Source organism: Phlebotomus papatasi, chromosome 1 (assembly GCF_024763615.1).
Source record: "Phlebotomus papatasi isolate M1 chromosome 1, Ppap_2.1, whole genome shotgun sequence".
In the NCBI taxonomy this organism is placed as follows: domain Eukaryota; kingdom Metazoa; phylum Arthropoda; class Insecta; order Diptera; family Psychodidae; genus Phlebotomus; species Phlebotomus papatasi.
The window spans coordinates 59,989,493-60,012,143 of record NC_077222.1 but is presented as its reverse complement, the minus strand read 5'-3'; the positions used below and the strand labels follow the sequence as shown (position 1 = coordinate 60,012,143).

General features: G+C 31.3%; 1 protein-coding gene across 2 annotated transcripts in view; it reads left to right on the top strand.

Annotated features, from left to right (window-relative positions):
• Window positions 1-2,403: 2,403 nt before the first annotated feature.
• The window catches only part of LOC129809518 (neuroligin-4, Y-linked-like), a 73,799-nt gene continuing 53,551 nt past the window's right edge, over window positions 2,404-22,651 (top strand). For both annotated transcript variants that reach the window (XM_055859436.1, XM_055859435.1), the window contains exon 1: window positions 2,404-2,968. The gene's annotated coding sequence lies outside the window, so the exon portion shown is untranslated. The remainder of the gene's footprint in view (window positions 2,969-22,651) is intronic.

The window sequence follows — 22,651 nt, the reverse complement described above, 5'->3', positions numbered from 1 at the left end:
CGGACGATTTATGCTTCGCACAAAAGCATTTTTTTTTCAATGTATTATTAATGAATTTGACCCATTATAATATTATATTTTAATGTCCAATGCCTCAAGTTTTCAATAAAGAGCTATGAGTGAAATCCATAAGGAACATAGATAAAAAAATGAATTGTCCAAGTCCAAAGCTTGAGTCGTCCGAAGGTAGCGCGCTCTCCCCTATAGTGCTTTCAGTCAATTATAAAAAATCATAATCAATATTTCCTTATCTTATCTGTCACTTTCTTTAAGTTAAAGACAAATTAGTTTAAATACAAAAATTGTGAAAGTTTATTGAAATTTAAAACATCTTCAAACTGAATTTATAGGCCGTTTAAGGTGGATGACATTGTAATGTCACCTACAATGGGTTAATATGCGGCTAACTATGTTTTTTAGGCAAACTTTTTGCCATAATCGAAAAATGGATATGCACTCAAAAAGCCATTGAAGGCACTGTGGTTTTTCAGTTAATGGATTTAGGGCTTCGTTAATTTTTGAACGAACTCCTATTTATCCCTTTATGGAGCTTTGCTTGGGCATTCAAGGGATTAATGTAATGTATTATGTTTTCGCGACCTCCCAAAAGGCATGGTGTCGTTCTAACCACCACATTTTTATAAATTATTTTTGTTTTTAAATTTTAGAGATAGATACACACACAGTTGTATAAATTTTGAAAAATAATTTGAGCAAAATTGAAATTTAGAAGGCAAATAATTTTAAATGTACATTCAAAATTTCAATTATTTCCACAAATCTCTTTAAAATTTGGACCCTTCAGCTGTTTAATGAAAGTTTCTTAAAATTTGAAGCCTAGGCCAATTTTTATAGAATACAAAAAAAATTAGAATTTTTTAGCTTACCACATAGTACCCCAAGTTCCCCTACAAACTTTGTAATTCTTACGGAGTTATCACACTTGCACATTAAAATTTTAATGTGATTCACATTAATTGTCGCTTGTGAGCGTCCAAATTTGTTATTTGTGCCTTTGAGTCACTTAATATTTCGGGTTTTTCTATTTGTTGATAAAGAAGTGGACTTGGCTTGCAAAAATAAGTTTAAATTCACTTAAAGCATAAATATTTTTCACATTAAGAAATTAAAGAGAAAATCACATTAATTTTTCGCATTAATGCTATAAATCAATTTATAGCAAATTTTGCGGGCCAAGTCTACCTTTTTATCAACAAATAGATCAAATTTTGAATATAAAATGATTCAAACACACAAATTACACATTTGGACTCTCACCAGCGACAATTAATGTGAATCATATTAAAATTTTAAAGTGCAAGTGTGATAACACAGTTACATTAATTCGACTTGTAACAGTATCGCCACATCCTTAAGATATTTATTTCAAAATTCTCGTTTTATTCATTTATTGTCTATATTAACAGAATAGTATAGCTCTTAAAATTAACTTCAAGTTCAAATCTTTGTGTAAAAGTTTAACAGCTGAAGTCGTGAATGGAGTTATCTAGGTGAAATATAAAGTTTATGATCCTCTAAATCAACTTCGAAACAAATGCGCTATATTTCCTTAATTAGGCCATATAAAGTACTCCTTATATCAAAATTATCAAGATGTTTCGCTAAACTTTGAATTTTTATTTTTAAGTCTAACTTTCAAACTACGGTCTTCAAAAGAATCTCTACTGCCACAATATTAAACATCTATAGAACTTAAGTTTTTAAAGCTCACGGGGCGTAGGCAGCTTATCCTGTAGATAAAAACTTTCTCCGCAATTAGTCTTCATGAAATTGTGCTGATTAAGCCACTTGTTCATTAGTATTGAAATTGGCACACCATAGAATGAATTACGTAATTTTAATTAGTTTGAGGGGCGAGGACCGTCCTCCCCATAAGAAAAAAAGCAATGGAAGACAAGTGTAGATAATAATTGTGTTTCCATTTCAAGTTTTCTGGTGTGGAACACAGGGAATATGAGTGAACACCACAGACAATTTTCCATTCAACATTGTGTGGAGATGAGTTTGTTGTGTGGTGAGGGGTGCAATGGTGTAAAAACAACCCCACATCTCACTGGAGAGATGAACAGGAATGGGGAGCTTTTGGGGCATAGGGCGACTTGGGAGGAAGTGTAGGAGTGAAGATGTATTTGTGATGGCGCCGACTCAGAAGGAACTTTGAAAACGAACATATAGTCGCAGGGGAGCTTTCTGTCGCCACCAAAGCTCAGTGTGGGTGAAAGAGATCAAACCAGATGACACCAGCACCAACACATTCCCGTTTGTTGGCGGAAAATATGCATCTGGGAACAAGGACCGGCGCAGTTGTGTTCAAAAGCCGTCCTGGAGAAATGTTGGATGCGTATAATGATTTTCGTGGGGTTTGGAATTTTTCAACTCCTTAGTCGTGAAACTTTCGTGCCACTCGCATGTTACATGCCATACGTACAGATTTCTCTGGCTGTCAGGAACTAAAACTCATCAGGACTTCTCATCCCTCCGTTCCGGATTATCTCGATTAAGTCAAGTGTTTCGGTGTTACAGTCCATTTGGAGTGAAAGGTTGTGAATATTTTGTCTGCGAGTGCTCCAAAGTTTTGCAGAAAGAGTGGAAGAGTGGCAGATTGAGTGGTTTAATACTAAAAACGGGTTGATAAACTCTAGGGAGCGGCACATCTAGCTCACAAAAGTCAATGTATACAAGTGATGTATTTCTCAATATATTCAGCAGTGCTGTGATGACCTGAACAAGTGAGAGAAAATTCAGTATCCCACTTTTTACCCCTTAAATGGTTCTACAGATATTGAAGAATCATCCCAAGTGATCAATACGAACGATTTAGTGAAATTTAATGTATCTGTTTGCCCGGGAGCTTACTGACACAAACCGACAGAAAGTTCTCCAGCAAACCTCAAGAAAAAGTCATGGAAAAGTTCCCGGCACAACTTTTTATTGATGTGCAATGATGGTAAATATTTTTGTCTTGATTTTTACTGTCACATCTACCATCACTCTTAAAGTACACCCTCACAAAAAGCTCCCCGAGAGAAAGCCTCCTCCTGAGTGAGGGAATGAGTTTATTTCGCCATAAAACATCCAACTTATAAACGATTCTTATACGCAAACACCCATGTATGGCATGTAAAAGGGGAGCTTTATTGGAGCATCTTATGCGACCAAAATCGCGTTTTATGCGGTTTTCATGTGAATTCGACAGACCTGAAAGATGATAGGGGCTAAAAATCCTTTTTTTTCATCATATTTCAGCAACTAAAACTATCAATACGATTTTGGTACATAGGCTTCAGTTTATAAACCATTTTCTAAATAAAATGTACTATGACTTTTTTTTCAGTAATCCTCTCACACTTTTTGTTGACCTGCTTTACTATATTATATGTTGAATTGTAGTGTTGAGGGATTAAGTTAGGTTATTGCATAAGTTCGTGTCCTATGCAAAGATAAACTTAAATATATTCAATTTTAATTGTTCTATGATAATTGTTTTTCTACAATTTACAAGTTCAATACAAAGAGATGAGAAAACGTCCGAGCTTTTCGGGAATGCTCGAACTCACTAGATAGAGCTCTCTGTGAATTAATTTTTCGCATGATCTTTTGGTAAATAAATGATTATTTTAGAATTTTCTAGCATGAGTTACAAGCATATGGACAAACAAAAAATATAAAGACGAGAGAAATAAGTCACTCACGTATATTCAACCGATTCATTATATTGATTTCAAGAAAAGTTAAACTTTGACATTCGAAAATTCAAGATGGCGATTTTTTTAGGTCATTTTTTAGGTATGTTTGGACGAAATGATCGCCTGGACCACCTCCAAAACATATCCAAAAATGAAAGAAATCGTAGGAGCCGTTTTCGAGAAAAACAAAAAAAACATGGTTTTAAAGTTTTTAAAGTTTTTAAAGTGCACTTTAATTTTTTCAATACTTAAACATTACCGAATTAACTTTAGTAAAAGGAAAATATTTAAGAGACTATGTACATTACTACCATAATTAACATCCTCAGCGCTTCGTTAACTTATTTGAAAAACCTGAAGTATCCGTTAACCTGTAAACCACTTCTAACTACAATATTTCCCCCAGGCATTTTAATCTTCCAAGTAACTTTCACGAACGCAATCTTTCACACAGGTACTCACTATAACTATCAACAATAGTTGAAATTGTGCGGAACAGAATTGATCTCTCAAAGCAAAATATACATTTCTATATCATCCTATACAATTTTCAGTATAACAATTTTAATAACCGTTTCTGTAGTTTTTTCTGCAACTTCATCACTCAAATTTTTCGAAAATTCCTTTAACAAATGCATTTTTCTCTATGTTTTGGAATAATTCTACAAAAGATAAATCGACTTGTATGACCGGCATTTTTGATTTTCCTTTTTTTATTAAGGTGAGAAAAGACATATAAACTTTCCAGTGCATACAAAGAAGTAAATAAATGTGTTGAAATTCTATCGTAAATCATTTTAATTCTTCTATAAAAATCGGGCACGAACTTATGCAATCACCTGATAGGTCAACCATAAATCATTGAATTGTAAAAACTATATCTCGAATTCTCACTAATCAATATTTTGTTAATAATATATATTCAAATTGCGAATGTTTAATCTTAATTAGCATATCAGGAATTTAATTTAAATTGACTGAAATTGTACCTTTTCAAATACAGAATTAATTATAAAAGAGACGGTTACATAAAAAAACTGAAATTCGCCCAATGCGCTAATTAAATCTCAAAATATTTCAGTTAATTATTATTTTTATAGAAAGCTTTGATCTAAAAGACATACTTTTCAGCTTTTAAACGAATACTTCTATGAATGTTTTATTATTACAATTTATTTTATTTTACTTGTTAATAAATGCCTTTTTTATATTTGTTGAGTTGCACAAATTATTACAAAGCATATCAATGGGGGTAGTATAATTACAGTTCTCGCTTGACGATTCAAATGTTGAGAATTCAAAAAATAAAAAAGACTAAAAATTAAAAAAATAAAATCCGCCAAATGAACTAATTAAGTCTCATAATATTTCAGTTAATTATTTTTATAGAAAACTTTGATCTCAAAAAGGTACTTTTCAGCTTTTAAACGAATTCTACTGTAAATGTTTCACATCACAATTTGTTTTATTTGATAATAAGTGTGTGTTTTTTATGGTTATTGAAGTGCACAAATAATTCTAAAACACATGAATGTATTATGCGGTGCAATTCTCTCTTAACCCTATAAATGTTGAGAGTATGAATCCACTTTGAACTTATTTCCAAAATTTGTACACCTTTACTTTTTTTCGTGTACGATATCTCGTAAAATCACGAAACTTTTTTAAAATCATAGCGTAATTTTTTGAACCCACTTAAGTAGCTCTATATGTTATCAAGAAACTGATCACGTGTATAGATTGGTTGTTGGAATAAAATAGAAAAACTCGTTTTAAACAGGTTTAAATCTATTTTTTTCAACCAAAAAAAACTTAAATTGCGAGATTTTGTCAAATTTCGGCTCAAAATTTGGAAATATATATCAGAACCAGGAATATTCAAAACATAACCTGTATAGGTATGAATTAAGTAATAGACGGCGACCCGGTTTGCAGCATCATAAAACTGTGATTGCATAAGAGAATCAAAGCTAAAACATTGAGCTCAAATTTTCGCAAATTGATTAATGCAAATGAACATTTAAATATAAATACAAGAGTTTTGAATTAACCCTATAACACGCCAATCAATAGATGTACCATCGTAAAAACCCCAACTTTGTATGTGGTACTGAAATTGACATCTCAAATAAATTTTGCCTGTGTACACAATATTAGTCCAATTTTACTTTTCTCATTCTCAAATCACATTCAACCACTTTCCGGTTGGTGGTTCACACTCGTGCCTCAAAAGCTCACCTCATTTCATATTTCCCAGGCCACATAGCGTGATTCAAGCTCCTGTATGGGGCTTTTATGTGAAATATATGTATGCGCGTATTGAAAAAATGAGGTGGAAATGGGATAAACTGTTCAACACAGTATTTACAGATAAATTTATTTTAATTTCTACCAACACTAGTTTTGCGTGTCTCACCAAAACCAATTTATTTCAATGATAGACGCACATTAAGCTGAATAGGAAAACAACCCCAGGAATAAAAAGGGCACTTCAAAATAGCCTGCAATGCCTCCCCCGCTAACTCACCCTTTTCGACACAATCATTAAATAAATTCCATAGACAAGGTAAATGTCAATATTTACTGAAAGTCGTTAAAACACACACAACACACCCTTGTTTTCATGTAACAAATGAAATTAAATATTGATGATTAATTTCACATAGATACATAGCCCACATACAAGTGATAAGATGAATTGACAAAATGGAAAATTATGTAAATTCTCTCGCTATGCAAATACTAAAGATAAGTGTGAGATATACCTGTTATGCCAGTACCTCAAGCACAATCAAGAAAAAGTGAAAATTTAAACCTTTTGTGTAAGTTGAAATACTTGGATTGGATTACTTGAACGCGTAAAGTCATTTTTAAAAATAAATCATTTTATATTAAACGCATTTAGATTTCAAAAACAACGATGAAGAAAAATTGCAGGATTGCTGGAAATTTTTGTCGAATGTTTTAACTTGTGTGCCAGTGTTAAGTGATTTTATACCGTTTAATAAACAACTTGAAATAGTTTTTTGAAATACAAGGAATGTATAATTGGTCGGTTGTATTAACAGATAGCCTATCTTCATTTGTGTTGTATTTGCATTAAGCGACATATTCATGAACAAAACAGATTTAAACAAAAACTCTTTAACACTGTAAGAAAGTCAACTTATCGCTTATGTTTTTTTTCATCTAAAATGTAAGGAAAAAATAAGTAATACTATGATTATGAAAGCTTAAGCAATAGATAAAACAGAATACAGTTAATTTGACTTTAGGAAACCATGTTAACCATTTTCGTCTATAATTTTCATAGTTTTAAGACTGTAGACACATACGAGTCCAAAACTAGACAAAAATAAGCTAGATTAATCTTCATGAATTATTTAATCTTATAGACTTATGCCCTAGACAGGTTTACGGCTTAAGCCGCGAGGCGGCTTAACCCTTAAACGACGAGACACTTTTTACGGACTGAAAATCAACAATTAAAATTAAACTGAGAAACATAATCAATGATAAGTCATACATCTAACCTTGAAAAGTCCAACAGAGTCTGATTCGATTTTGTGCTTCTATGAACGATAGGGACAAAAATAGCCCAAAAATTTAAGTAATTTTTCTGACAATGCCAATGAATAATATTTTTCGCTTTAATGAAAAATATTACGTATTAGTATTAGAGTTTTTATTGCCAAAAGGCTTTTGCTTAAAAAATATTAGATGTAAAAATAAATATAATCAATTTTATGAATTTGAGAATTTAAAAATTCGACATTTTTGAGCTTAAATAATTACTATACATAGCAAATAGCTAGAGACTTGCAAAAAATATTCTAGATTCGTTCAACCTTCTACTTTACAATTATGTACAGACATATGAAAAAAATGACTTTAGGTAGTCAGGAAAAAATATTTTCTTTATGGGATACCGGTGTTCCAATCATCCTTGAAGGGTTAATAAGAAACTGATGGGATTGTATTTTAATTCATTATAATGATTATATTTATGTTAAGCCGTCTTTTGGATGAAGCCATACTGGCTTCAGACCTAAGGCTTAGTCATATGGCTTAACTGTTCTAATTATTTCTTACCAATCACGATTTTTTGGCAAAATTTAACTTAAGATTGGATTATTAAAGATGAAAGACCTATTAGATTCTAAAAAAGCGACAAAATTTCTCGCTATTTAAGATTTTGAGACCTTCGGGAACTGGGCTAAACCTCTAGTCTAAAGACCGCTTTAGGTGTGAACAGCTTTGAAAAAAAATTAAGTGTTTACAACTAGATATATGTTTTCTCTACTGGTATAATAACTCACACTTCACTATTCTTTGAGTTATAGTAAAAAAAATAAATATAACATAAATGGTATACGTATAAAACAATTAGCAATACTTTATTTGCTAAGTTGCTTATTTTTAATATGTATAACGGAAGCTCAAAGCATCTAGATTTCATTGTAAGTATTAGTAGATCACACGTAAGGGTCTAAGCCTAATCCTGGGATTAATTCTAATAAACTCATTTACTGCTCAACAGAAAAATCTATCATATATGGAATTAAGATTGAATATATTATTTATACTTATCCAATATAACTGTTTAACACTTTATTATACACATATTAATCCTTCACTTTTCACTTTGTTTAACTGCCCAGATGAAAAGCGTCACAATTGAGTTTGAGTTTACATACAGATACAGGATAATAAAAAAAATGTACATATATGAAAATCAATTTTCATATTTTTATTATTGATTTTTTTAATCCCACGTAGGGGGAAGTGGGGCACCTTTGAAATTGGGATTTTCACCTATTTTTAAATAAAATTGAGCCTCATCGTGGTATAATGTAGCAGCACAAACAGATTGAGAAGCTAAATTACATTATAATATGACTCAGTTCCACTTAAACATAGGAGAAAAATCTCAATTTCAAAGGTGCCCCACTTTCAAAAGTGCCCCACTTCCCACTAATCTTGAAAGTTTTGATAAAAATACCGATTAAAACTTTTTTGTTCTTTTATGACTTCGGTACAACTTTTAGCTCGGTATTACTTCATGCTTCAAGAACTTGTGTTCAAAAGCAGTTGATTTCAATGAATTGAAAAAAATGAAATTGAAATTGAAAGGTACAATTTCATGAAATCAAAATTCGCGTCCCTTTCTCTTTCACGCTATATGCATAAGTCTATCCCACTTTTTCGGTCCCAAAATAGGACTGAAATAAATTTAATTTGGTGTGATGTTCAAAAGAAGAAGAAGAGGAGAGCGAAAGAGTAAGTTAGACATATGCAAAGCTTTTAAGAAAGAGCGGAACGTGACTTTTGACTTTATGCAATTTTCCTGATCTAAAAGCTATGCCGGAGCCATTATAATTTGAAATCGAACATCAAAAACCAGAAATCCTTAATTTTTTATTTTCTCAAACGTGTCATAAGGGGGACATCCACAACAAAAATTTAAAAAAAAAAATTTAAGAATATCTATTCAGTATTAATGGATTAAAGCAGTTTTGCACAAATATCATAAATATTAGATGAAGTTTTTTATCATAATGATTCATAATAAAATGGTTAATTTCGTGATTTATAAGTCAAGCATATGTATCGGCCATAAAAATTGGATCGTCGACTTTTTGTAATTCATTCGTCACATTTAAATAATTATTGGAACATGTATACCATTATCAACTATTGTAAGACATTTTGCGAAAACCAAAAACAATTAGAAAAAATAAATAATAATTTAAAAAAAGGTGTCAAAGAGTCCCAGCCTTTGCGAAATGCTCGAACTCGTAGCTTAGATGCTATATCTCAAAAGTACTCTCGCATCATTTACCGTTTACCGGTATTCAACCGATTTTAATCGATTCATAAATCACTCAACAGATTCCACAAAATAGTTTAAAGAGTAATAAAAATTATATTCCAACAAAAATTACTTATCGGTAAATAATCGGTTCATTACCGGTTCACAACCGATTTGAACCGACTTATATATCACTCAAAATATTTCCCAAAATACACCTCAGGAGTAATTTAATTGAATTTCGTATAAAAATTATTTATCGGTTATGAACCGGTTCATTATCGATTCAAAACCGATTGGAACCGGTTTAGTTTTGTCAGAAATTCCAAGACCTTTCCAACGAGCATAACATGACCCCATTCGCTTGATAAATGCGCTCTCTAGTGTCTTTTTAACCTTTGAGCTTGAAAAACTGTTATTAGGAATGATTCAACGGTATTTTCGTCTAAGAACGAAATGTCCGTCTTGGTAATCTCTAAAACATATTCAAAAATGAAAAAAATCGCACGACGCGTTTTCGAGCAATCCCAAAAAACATGGTTTTTTAGAGGAAGGGGAGGAGACTCCCCTAATTTTATTCATATTCCTTACTTTCCTACGTATCCCTTATTTTCCCCCTACTCCTCCGAGGAGTGGGAGGAAAATAAGGGGTATGTTAACGATCCTTGGGTCAACTTATGGGGGGGTCCCCTTAAGTCTCAAGTCGCTATCTCTGACCGTTTGGCATCTAGAGCTGGTGACAGCAGGACGAACAGACAGAGAGATGGACAAACAGCGTGACGACATTTCTCAGAAATCGTCTGAAACGTGAAGATTTGTTGACAAAAGTGATCTCCGGGGGGTGGAAGATGGAAATTTTGGGGGGTTAAAAAGTCGGGGGATTATATATACTGCTCTCTCCGTAGATTTCCGAGCAGTAAAAAAATCATTTTATTTTGGGGTAACTATACAACTGTCACGGTAGATGCTTCACTTTCCTTACATACAATTTCATTATTCAAAGAGGAGACGAATGAGAAAATTGCTAATTACATGAAATAATATCAGTGTGATGAGTTTAAATGAAAGACTGAAATTAATTCAGGTATTGCAATATTTCTCTTATGCACCTTTTCTTCCTCATAAGAATTTCTCTGCAATTCACAGGTATACCAAACAAAATTTTGGCTGGTTACTGTTGGTATTCTAAGAACGGAAGTTTGCCACTGTCTACAAAATACTAATAAATGTTTTGGATTATTGTGGACAAGTGGTAGAGTGTAGAGGTAGTATATCGTACTAACTGATAAATATTGCATTTGATTTAATTTTTGCGTATAACCAAATATCACGCTGTTTGTCCGTCTGATCCATCCTTCCGTCATGCCATTAACCGGAGGTAGAGGCAGAATGATTAGAGATAGCAACTTGGAATCTTCGTGGGACTTCCTATAAGTCTACTAAGGGATCATTAACATGACATTTATTTTCTCCCATACCTTCCCTTTTCGTAAAAACCATATTTTTTTAGAATAATCTATATCTTTCTGTGTATATCGTGTATATCACAGAATAATTGCATATGTCCAATTTGTGGCATAATAACTAAAGTTGAAATTCGAAAAAAGAGATGATTTCTCGGGGTATCATATTTTCATCACATTTAAATTGGACGTTGCCTAGTAATTTCTCACATGGAGTGTCTCCCCTCTAAATTAATTAATACCACGTATACCATTTCCCATTTTGTGGTTTTGCAAGACCACAACTTTATGACAATACCGATTATATGACTGCTAGAGATATATGTAACATTATTAATGGGTGGAAATTCTCATATTCCATGTCACAATTTTCCATCCACCATGGACCATCAGTCTGTCAAGAAATTTCTGTCACATGACGAAGACATTAATGCATAATTTTCCCACTTTCTCCATCAAATACTCTCCCCCCAAAACATGTGCGTGTCCATTATGTAGCTCAATATTTCAGGGGAGAAGAGTTTGAGGGTAGAGGATGAGCTCAAAATTGACAATAACTTCTAAGGGTGATTGTCAATTTCATATTTTTCAGCATAAAATGCGTTATGATTTTTTTTTGTGAGTGAACAAAAGAAATACGAAGATTTATTCGCGTGTAAAATTCAATTTGGCTGCAGGCTCATCCAAATGGATACATTGGAATTGTCTGCAGAAGTTGAAATTGAATGTCAGGCAGAATAAAAAACTATCAGACCGAGAAAAGTACTTTTCCTTTTAGTCCCACCATCCTCAATAAGAGGGGTGTGTCCTAAGGGATTTCTATCTCTGCTCCTTTTACGATTATAACCAAGTTTTTTTTGATAGATATGACAAATGTAAAATAAATTGATCATAGGTAAAAGGCAAAGTGTAATAGAATGAAATTAATTTAAAAAATCTTTCTTTAAATAGATGAGAGAAAACCTGTTGAGTAATATTCATAAAGTGTAGAATGGAGAAAGGATTAAGGTTGTTTTGCCCCATTCCATGGATTTACAATGAAGTTATTAATTTCTATGGAAAACCCAAAGCTGAATTGCATTTATTAATGAGAGAATATGTATATTGATGATCTTTCTATAAGATTTGATGGAGAAATTTCGGTTCACTCACCATCACAAGTGAACCCAAGAAGACGCCACTCAATAGACTTTCCCTATACCACAAAATACAGAAAACCCTACCAAAAGGGTTCAATGGTACTTGAGATATTCTTAGAATAGACGAAGATACTTTACTTTCTACGATAAGTTTTGTGTGAGAGGTATCCTTGACCATTGTATACTAATGAAGATGAGGGTAATATTTGAATTTGGCCAAAAATTCATCTAGAAAATAGCAAAACAATTTCAAGTTTAGTCTTTTTTTACTTGTCTGTACAAACCTCTTAATTAGCCTTCAACAAATTCTCTCTAATTTTTCTTTGTTATTTTACAACCAGCAACAGTCTACGCTATAAAATTTTAATATTGCTTTCTTCTGCATTTTTCTTCATTCCACATTTTATTAAATTTACCCGACAGACATTATCATGAGCAAGCATATCTTCTCTAAAGGGGGTAATGTACATTTGACAAATAGGAAAAAAAGCATATCATAATATCATTATAACTTTCCAGAAACTTGAGTGTATTTAGTTTTTAAAGGGGATATTTACAACAATTGTTTCTTAATGAAAATGGAATATAAAAAATGTTCATGCAGGAGGGTGAAGTAGTTTCACGAAGGCATTCCTTTCGAAAATATGTACACATTTTTTAAACAATAAATAATTATTTATTTAACTTAGGTTTAGAGCCAATACCCAAGAGAAACTAACGGGATTTAATTTATTTGAATACGACTCATACTTGTCAAGAAAATGAGTCTTGGAAATAAGTTTAACTGCCCCACCCTCCCCTGTATTTTTTCTTTATTCCAGAAAAATTAGGATTACCTGAGTGCGTTAAATGAAATATTTTATGGTAAATAGAAAGAAATCTGAAAGCGTATAAATAGATATTTGCATATGAAATGATTTAAAAATAAAAAAACGAATATTTTTCTTTTATGATTGGATCCAATTTCAGATTAAGACATTTGTTTTGAAAGTATATATCATATAATTTTTCCTGACGTTTGTTTTATTATCTTTTGACATACATATCTTGTCTAATTTGAGCATTTTTTCTTTTTTAAAAAAATAATGTTTCTACTCTGCAAACGATCAAGTAAAGACCAGAAGCAAAAAACAGTTTTTTTTTCTTTAAATATATTTTTATATCTAAGTTAAATAATTTATTATACAAAACTAAACTTCTAAAGCCCTCTACACATTGAGAGCAATTTTCCTCAAAAATTGTATTTTTGACTTTTCCATCTACAGCAGCGCAAAAAAATTTCCTTAAAAAAACCATTTTTTACAAAAATTGCTCGCAATGTGTAGAGGGGCTTTTAGAAGTTTAATTTAGTATAATCAATTATTTACCTTAAGAACCTTTATGTCACTCATTCTTTAAATTTGAGGAATAAAACTATGGACTTCAAAATAAAGCGTAATAATAAGATTCTTTCTCCCATTCCAAAAGTGTACACATCCTCACAACTGCTTCATAAAAATTCCACTGACGGAAGCAATTACTATCAACAAATAAGGCAAACATAGTGTGTCTCAAACAGATGAGTATATGAAAAATTAAAGAAGGAAATGAATGTCTTAAAGGAGTCAGTACACTTTTAATAAATTATGAGGTTTTCTATAGAAATTAGAGAACCTGCAAGACTCATAAAATATTAATAATAATTATAAAATAGTTGGGTTCTTTATAAAACTATAATAATATTTATAATTTTCGCAATGTTTATAAAACATTTGTAGTATTCAAAAACCATCAAAGTAATAGAGAGAGATGAGGCTACTTTGAGTTGTGAGGCTACATTCATATAAATATGTACGAGTACAACATATTTATATTGTTTTTACTGGATTTTATTTATTTAAAAAAAAATAAAAAAAACGAATAAATTTTGAAAAAAAAACAGAATTAGAACGTAAAGATTTATCTATCTCAGAATTTAAATACTTTACTTTATTGTCTAAAATTGTACTCAAAATCTAATTTACACTCATACCGAAATTCAAACACCCAGGGTTGCATGCATTCCGAAGTCGCCTGTAAAGAAACTCATCTAACATAAGCATATGCCCTAGAAATACTTACAACTTAAGACGGAGAAATGGTTTAACGTAATTATAATCAAAATATTGATTTGACTAAATTCACATCAGTTTACTACTAACAAAACCGATATTCGGCCTAGGCCGAGAGACGGATTAGTCAAAAAATGATGGAAATGTATAATCTGATAATTAATTAGATTATAGAGATTATAATTAAGTTAAGCTGTCCCTCGGCTTAACTTAAGTAAGTGTGTCTAAAGCATTGTCCGGGCCCATTACTGGATATTTTCTATTTTAAATACTTTGAGTTTATTAAAATCGATTAATATGCATTAGTGATAGTATCCGGTCAATTTCGATATAGTAAGGGTCGAGTTACAATGTGTATATCACCGGTTAGCACAAATCTTCGCTTGCTCTAAATAAAACTTAAAAAAAAATAATCTGATAGGGTAATGTAGGCATGGTTCGCATAGAGTAAACCTTCAAACGATGTGAATTTTCTCTTCGTTTGCAAAGAGCTGACTTACCATTTCTCATCTCGTCTCATGAACTTAATAATTATCTATCCTATGGCTAAGAAATGACGAACTAACTCTTTGTAAACAAAGAGAAAATTTGCGTTGTTTAAAGGCTCACTCTATCCGAACCATGCCAACATTCCCCTATATTCTTTAAATTTATTGCTTTCATTGAGTTATAAACTACATTAATTTTATTGAATTAGTTTTTCAAAATTTTTCATAAACATTCTTTTAAAAGCGTAAATAAATAAAAAAGACCTTCAATTTCTCATTTTCTAGTTTATTTAATAAATATACTAAACTTTACGACCAGAACTTACGCTTCACTTCCAGTTTCCTAATTAATTCCACAAATTATTGTTGGGTTGAGGTTTGAACAGAAGCCACAGGAAGGAAACTTTTACTATAATGTTGTAGCATAAAAAAAAAATCACACATTACAAAGCCCCATATCGCTGAAGTAAAATGCATAAAAAACATTATATATGAGGTTCTTGAGATCGCTTGATTTTTTTTCATAAGCTGATTATAGACAAAAGAGAAAGAAAAAAAAAGGAATTTTTTTCGAGCTGCAAAGTTGAGAGAAATTTAAACAATTCCGGTTGAGCAAAATTTATGATGATGCTCAAAAGTATTATTTTCACTAAGGGAATTTTGCATATTACATTTTTTACGAGTTTAGAGGGGCCACTTTAGTTATTGTTGCTCAGTACATAACTCTATAAAGAGTCGTCTTTAATATTTCGTTAAATAATCAGGGAGCATTCTGGTGCTATGAAAATATTTATATTATGTTCCTCGTCTTTTGTCCTTAAGCTCTCCCAGATTAATAAGTCTGTCACTCCATTCTTCATATTCATTGTAAAATTATACACAACAAAAACCTTGTAATAGTATAATTTATTATTCCATATGAGCAGTATATGTTTGTTTTGAAATTACAATTCTAAGTGATTTTTGATAGCGTCTCTAATGGACTTTAGTATTATTTTCACATAAGGAAATTTATTTAGACAGGATGTGTGAATGTTTTTTTGAAAACGACGCCCTCATTTTGCTTCTTCCATAACAAATACACGGTTATTTATTTAATTTTGCGAGAACACACAACAAATGGAATGTTTCCCACCATCTCGACACCCACTTGAGTGACCTTATTAGGGAGAAGATGCACAGTGGACTAATACACGTGCTCCAGAAATACAACGTTCATTGTTCAAAAGGAATCTACCCTGTGAGCAAAACAAATAGTTTTCAAGTTTATTTTATTTTTTTTTAAGAAAAAGCTTCCTTGAAAAGCCACAATATATTCGAGTCATGCATTGCTAAACTAGAAAAAGAGTTAACAGTTATTATTGTAAAGAAATTTTCAAACTTTTAAAGTTAGAGAATTCTTTGAACAAGAAGAAATTTCATAAAAAGTTTTTACTCTTTCTGTTCAATAAATTTTATGAATATTATGTGTATTTATATTCAAAAACAAGTTTTCCATTCATATAGTGATCATTTGTTTGACCCATGCAAATAAGTTTCCAAATAAAACAAGGTTAGTATTTTACAAATTTCTGTTAGCTTTAAACTTCAAGATACTTTTTTATAAAATAGATAGGTAAATACAATGTAATTTAGATTTAGAAAACGTCAATTATTTCTAATAGCTTGGAAAACAAGATTTTAGATAGGAAAGAGAGGAGTCGGGGAAAATTAATGCTAAAATGAGCAGTCGACTTAGTACGAGGGGTCGTCTGAAAATCCTGTCGATACTTTTAACCGTTTGCAAAATAGTGATTGCCATATACGGACAAACTGTTTGGCAACATGTTTCAGAAATCATATTTGTTCGTGAAAATATAAAACAATTTGTCTCCGAGGGTTCAAAAAATAAATAAATGATAAAAATAAACAATTAACAATATAATGTTTCTAAGATTTTTTTTCAAAAATAAAAAATAGGTAATTTCTACTAAATTCTCCAAGAAATCAATAGACAACTTGTTCTGGCCAGGCTGTGTGATTCTAAGTTTATGGAAAACACCTTAATGGTTCACACGAGGAATATTTTTCATTCTATTGGGCCAGATCATTTGGGGCAAATGAAATTAAAATGAAGGGTATAGGGGGCAGCAATAAGTGAAAACATAACACTCCATTTTCACCTACCATCGTTATTTATTGCTTAAGAATGTTGAATTCTCTTCTATAACATTTTGAGGAGGGATCTAATTGAAAATGTATCGTAAGAGGCACAATTTCGCCATGGGAGAAGATCTCTCGTGGAAATTCTTCTGTATAAATAAATCATGTGGGAGAATGATGCTAAAGATGTCAATGTATGGTGGAAAAAAAAGAAGAATTTTCAAGTGGTACTGAGAGTTAAAATGAGGGGAAATAGCAAAAGGCGTTAAAATTGCTTTTTTTTCAATGGAAGTATATCGTGTGGTAGTGGAGAAAAAAAAGGAGCGGAAATTGAAAAACCTCATACCAATGGTTTGACGGAATAAAAAATTTCTCTGCACAACATGAAGCATCACATAAAATTAATACTGTTAAAAAATTCTTTCCAGACATATTGTCAATCATTTTTAAATTTTCCTCGTCAGCTTTCCTACACATAACACCGATTGACACAGCGTTAAAGCACAGGCTATACCTCTCTTTCATATTTTATTCATATATTTTATGTAAAATGATATACCATCTTTTCCTTTTCCGCGGGGGCTGAAGGATGGTATAGAACAAATAGAGAGAAAAAAATACACAACGAACTTGTAACAAGCTGTTCTAGAAAATTTACCCAAGGAAATCATCTTATGCGAGCCAAAGATACATGCTTGAAGATGTATCTTCTTTGGGGATGTTTCTTAAACACTCGTGGTGATGCGGCCTATACAAAATTTCATCATTTTATTAAAATGAAGGAGGAATGGGATTGGGTGTAGGAAAAATATACACATGAGATATAAATTTCACTATACAGCCCCTCAAGGAGAAAATCTTCCCAGAGGATGATGTGAATGAAGAGCATCTTGAGAGCTTATGGTGTCTTTTGTCTATGAGATCTTCGCACATTGTATTTTATTGAGGGGTTACCCATTCCAAAGTAAAATGATCAGTAATTGAAATTGCTTTCTGCTTTAAACAGTGTTAGTAGAATGTATAAAAGATTGCTTGTATTTATCATTTATTCAGAAAGACTTTTTTATATAGAGGCTATACAGAGACGTTTCCCGGAATCATCTATTTTTGGAAAATAAAGCAATGTACATAATAAAAAATTAAGTATACTATTAAAATCTTAATGCTATGACCCTATAAAAAATTAATTTTAGATTTCAAATAAGTAAATTATAATTAAAATATCAACTAATTCTATTTATGAATTTTTATTTAATTAATCCTTTTTTTTAATTTATAAAAGCATTGAACTATTTATAAATGGGACAAAATGTTCTTATACAACAAAGACATTTAAAAATTTCTCAGAAAGCACTTATTGCATATTTTGACATACAATTATAGGTATATTAGAAAAGAATGAACTTGGAAAGTACATAATCTCCCGTATTTTATAAGATAATGTAACCGGTGTTGATTTCTCGAGCAATGCACGCAGTTTTATAATTCGATACCTACAAATTGAATCATTTCACGCCCTTCATAATATATCACATATTATCTAATTGGCATTCCATTGAGTAAGACACGCCAAAATTTAGGTATGATGTCCATTTCCTTTTGTAGAACAACATTTTATTTTAACGGCTATTAATTGTTAGACATCAAAAGAGAAAGTTTAAGAGTTCAGATTCCAGCTTTCTACTGTTCAATAACATACACTTCATCACCAAACCCTACTTACACCAGTTCTTGGTCAAAAAAAAAAAACATTGTGGCCTGAAGAAATGTTGTTTAAACTATATTTTCGCTCTAAAGAACAATTTAAATTAAAAAAAAAATACACAAATTGAGAAAACTCGATTTCAATTTAATTTTTTAAGGCAAAAAACAAACGAGCAGTAAAAAATTAAAATGAGCAGTAAAAAATTAAAAATGAGCAGTAAAATATCTGATTATGGTCAGTAATAAACTTAAATCTTTACAAAAATGGGTCTATTTCATATATTTAACATTTAAAAGAATTCCATATAGAGTGAAAAGCCCTTTATTTTCCCTTTGCCAAAATTTGGACGATAATATCACTGTTTCAAAATTTTTTGTTACTGATCAATTTTAACTTTTTACTGCTCATTTATTCAATGCCATTTTTTAATAGTTTCAGAAAATATTTTTGTTACTGGTAAATCTTATGTGTGAACTACCCTCCATGTTCAATGCTAATATTGATGTGCTGTCGCGATGGTAAATTGAGGAACAAATGTGTTAAAGTTGTCTTTTTTCTGCATTTTTTTCAATGAGCTCCGGTAGATAATTTATTATTGAAAATTAGACTGAAATTGACGTTATAGTCTAGGATTTGTTCTAAACTTTTAGAGTGTAAAAGGAGAAATCAATAGTTAATTCCGTTATGCCATGTTTTATTGTTCAAATTTTGCAGAAAAAAAGTTTAATATTGGAAATCCGGTAGTAGGAGTGATATTACGTTATTGGCGTATACGGATGAAATGTTCATCTGGACAATATCTAAAATGTAATTAAAAATAAAAAAAAGATCCTTTAATTCGTTTTGAATATATCCCAGAAGTATTTGTTTTAGGGAAGAACTGGGAGTGGACGTTAAATGATGGACTCGTTAATGATCTGTGAGATGAGGACATCCTTTAAACATTACAAGTTGCTATCTTTCGTCGTTAAACACCTAAACCAGATGGAAAAAAGCACGGAAAATGAGAAATTTCTAAGACTTGTTAATCAAATTGCCATCAAGGCTGAATCCCAATATTAGCACTTAACTTTAACAATAGTTCATGCAATATATGTCTTCTAGCATAAAAAAAATTACCTTAGGACTGTCCCTAAATCTCATTTCTTTTCCCAAATGTGTGACTTTTTTGGGACAAAAATTTTATCCAAAAGTGCGACTTATTTTGATACGAAGCGAGTAGCATTTACTGGGTAAATCTAAAGCGATTTAAGTCAAAATTCCAAATTTGTCACGTTTATTGAAGTTATAAAAAAGTAAACATAATTTATTATATATAGTGCGCAGATTTTGGGTCTATTTCTTTAGGCGTTCCGCGACAAGCAGTAGAATTGCAGTAGTTTTCATCCAATTCACTTGAAATTTTTAGGGCAGCTGTTTAAATAGATTCTCTAGAGAAGTAAGACAATAAGAAATTCGTGAGATTATTTAGAATGCTACCTAATAGGGTGGGTAGAAAATTCCAGAAGAACAGGATTTTGATATTTTGGTAATAAGTACTTAGCAATAGAATATTTAGGACTTTTCAACGTTTTCAAGAATATTTCAATTAAATTTTAAAAGGAGTGCGAAAATACCCCATACTTTGCGGAATGCTCAAACTCTCAGTGAGATAGTATACCTCAAAAGTACTTCAGTATCTTTTACCTATATTGATATAGTTCTTTAGAAGTCCAATTTATGGAAGAACATAGTGATAAACGTGATAAACAGTATGAGGATTTAGCAAATTTTTTTTTCTATTTTATTTAGGTGAAGTAATAAAGAACGGTGAACAACCGCAACCCTTAGGTCATGTTTGTGTACACGTGTAAATAAATTCATAAAATAAGTTGCTATTGTCACGAAAGCTTCATTTGACATTAGGCAAGGTATCCTCAAAGGAATCCTAGAATACTTTTATTAACAGAATTCCGCAAAGAAATACACAAGATTCCTGAATGTATGGTATGAGATTCCAAACATTTTGGCGCATTAATTACAATTGTACAGAAGAGAATAAAAGTAGACTTTATTGATACTACTCTTTGCGTAACCAGGCGTACCCAGACTTTTTTTATAAGCCAATAAATGTCTGTATAAGAAAAATTGTGTAGAAGAGAATAAACCTCAATATCCCATAAATTGATTCCGAAGTCAGTTTTTTTTTCAAGGAATCCCATATTCCTTCTCAAATTCGGAATTCTTGTCCCCCAAAGAGCTACATAAGATATAACAACGGCCTGGATTTATTAACTTATTACATAAATTATTTTGTGCTAGTCGCCTCCAATCAAATCTGTTTGAGCCAATTATTTGCAAGAAGGGCAAGAAGAGACATTCCCTTTTTTATATATATGTATAATTCGTATCACATGTCTTCCTTATATATTTACTATATTGCTTCCTCTGGCGAGGATATACAATTCGCTGACGGATAAAGGCAGTTTGATGATCTCTAATCAACTGAGATTTCTTCTCATACTCACCATCATTTTCAGAAGGCGAAACGCAAAGAGATAGAAACAGGGTAATCTAATGATAAGAAAAATAATGTGGTACAGAACTGTATTATTATACAATACAATGTATAGCTATATACCCAAAAAATAGAGTGTTCATTGTGTTTGTTTCTCCCACTTTGATATATACAATTGTCTTGTTTTTCCCTCTATTTTAACAAGTTTGATTCTGTTTCGAATTCCACACACATTTATTCATAAAACAAATACAATGAGGAGCAAAATAACTATAATACATAGTGTAATAATAGTAAAGAATCTCATGTAATGCAAAATTTGGATCCAATTATGAAGAGAAAATTTTGATATTTTTGGATATTTATTTGAAATCCGTTGAAAAATCACCTTAAAAAGAAATTTAAAAGAAATTGACTATTTGGAAAATTGTGTGTATTATAAGCAAGCTAGGGGAGACTGGGGCAAAACTTGTCAAAACGCATATTTAATTCCTTCACGAGCTCTGAGAAAACTTAAACGTTTTATAATGTACATATTCTTATAGAAAATTTACTGCTCTACAACATTGCAGAAGACTATTTTCTTCCATCTCGAAAGAAATGTGATTTTCGGATCATTTTCTAAAAGACGATTTTGTGGAAATTCTCAAAATTGCTGGGGCAAATTTTGTCAGTTTTCGGACAATTTGTGACGTTTTACTCTCGCAAACGTTAAAAATATCAAATAGACATATTTTTATAGGAAATTTATTCCTCTACAACTTTGTGGCAGATAATTTTTCTCTATCTTAACGAGAAATGTGCTTAAATTGAGCTAATCAGTATTGATATTTTCTGTAAGCCAAATATTCCAAAAATAGGGCTCAAAATTTCATTATTTTTTATTTTACATAATCCTTCCTTGAATCCCTTGAAACTTTGTAAGTTTAAGAATTTTCATGAAGGCTATCTATAATAAAAATTTCAAGCCTCAGTCTCTTTTATTTTAGAAAATAATGAATATTGAAATTTTCGTTTTGACAAATTTTGCCCCAGTCTCCCCTACCGTCGTTGCGGGTGACTTTGCACGTTTTTTCGCTATTTTTCAACTTTGCTCTCTAAAAGTGGATAGTTAAAGTGAAGGGAGGGGGGTTTTTGAGTAAAATTATTTGTATTCAGTTGTTAATGAATGGATTTTGTGCCACTAGCATTAATTTTATAAAATTTTACTATGTTTAAAAAAATCAAGAAAAAAGGCTTGCACTGGGGATAAGGTGCGGGTGACTTTGCACTTTTTAATGAATACTAAAAAATCAACAATTTCTGATAATAAACGACAATGAAGATCTTCACATCTAAGGGTAAGATGCACGAGATCTGCAAGATGACATGATCGCCATCTTGATTTGACGTTTCTGTCCGCCATTTTGAATAACTGTCAAAACCTAAAACTGGTCCGATTGAGTTGAAATTTTAGTATGTTGTAGCTGATGTCAAGACCTTTTCAGAACGTATCTATGTCCCAGTCTACGTCAAGTATTTACCTAGATACAGAGGCTCAAATTTTAAAATTTTGAAATCATCATATTGGCGATCTTTATTTACTAATCCTTAATTTTAAAATCTAAA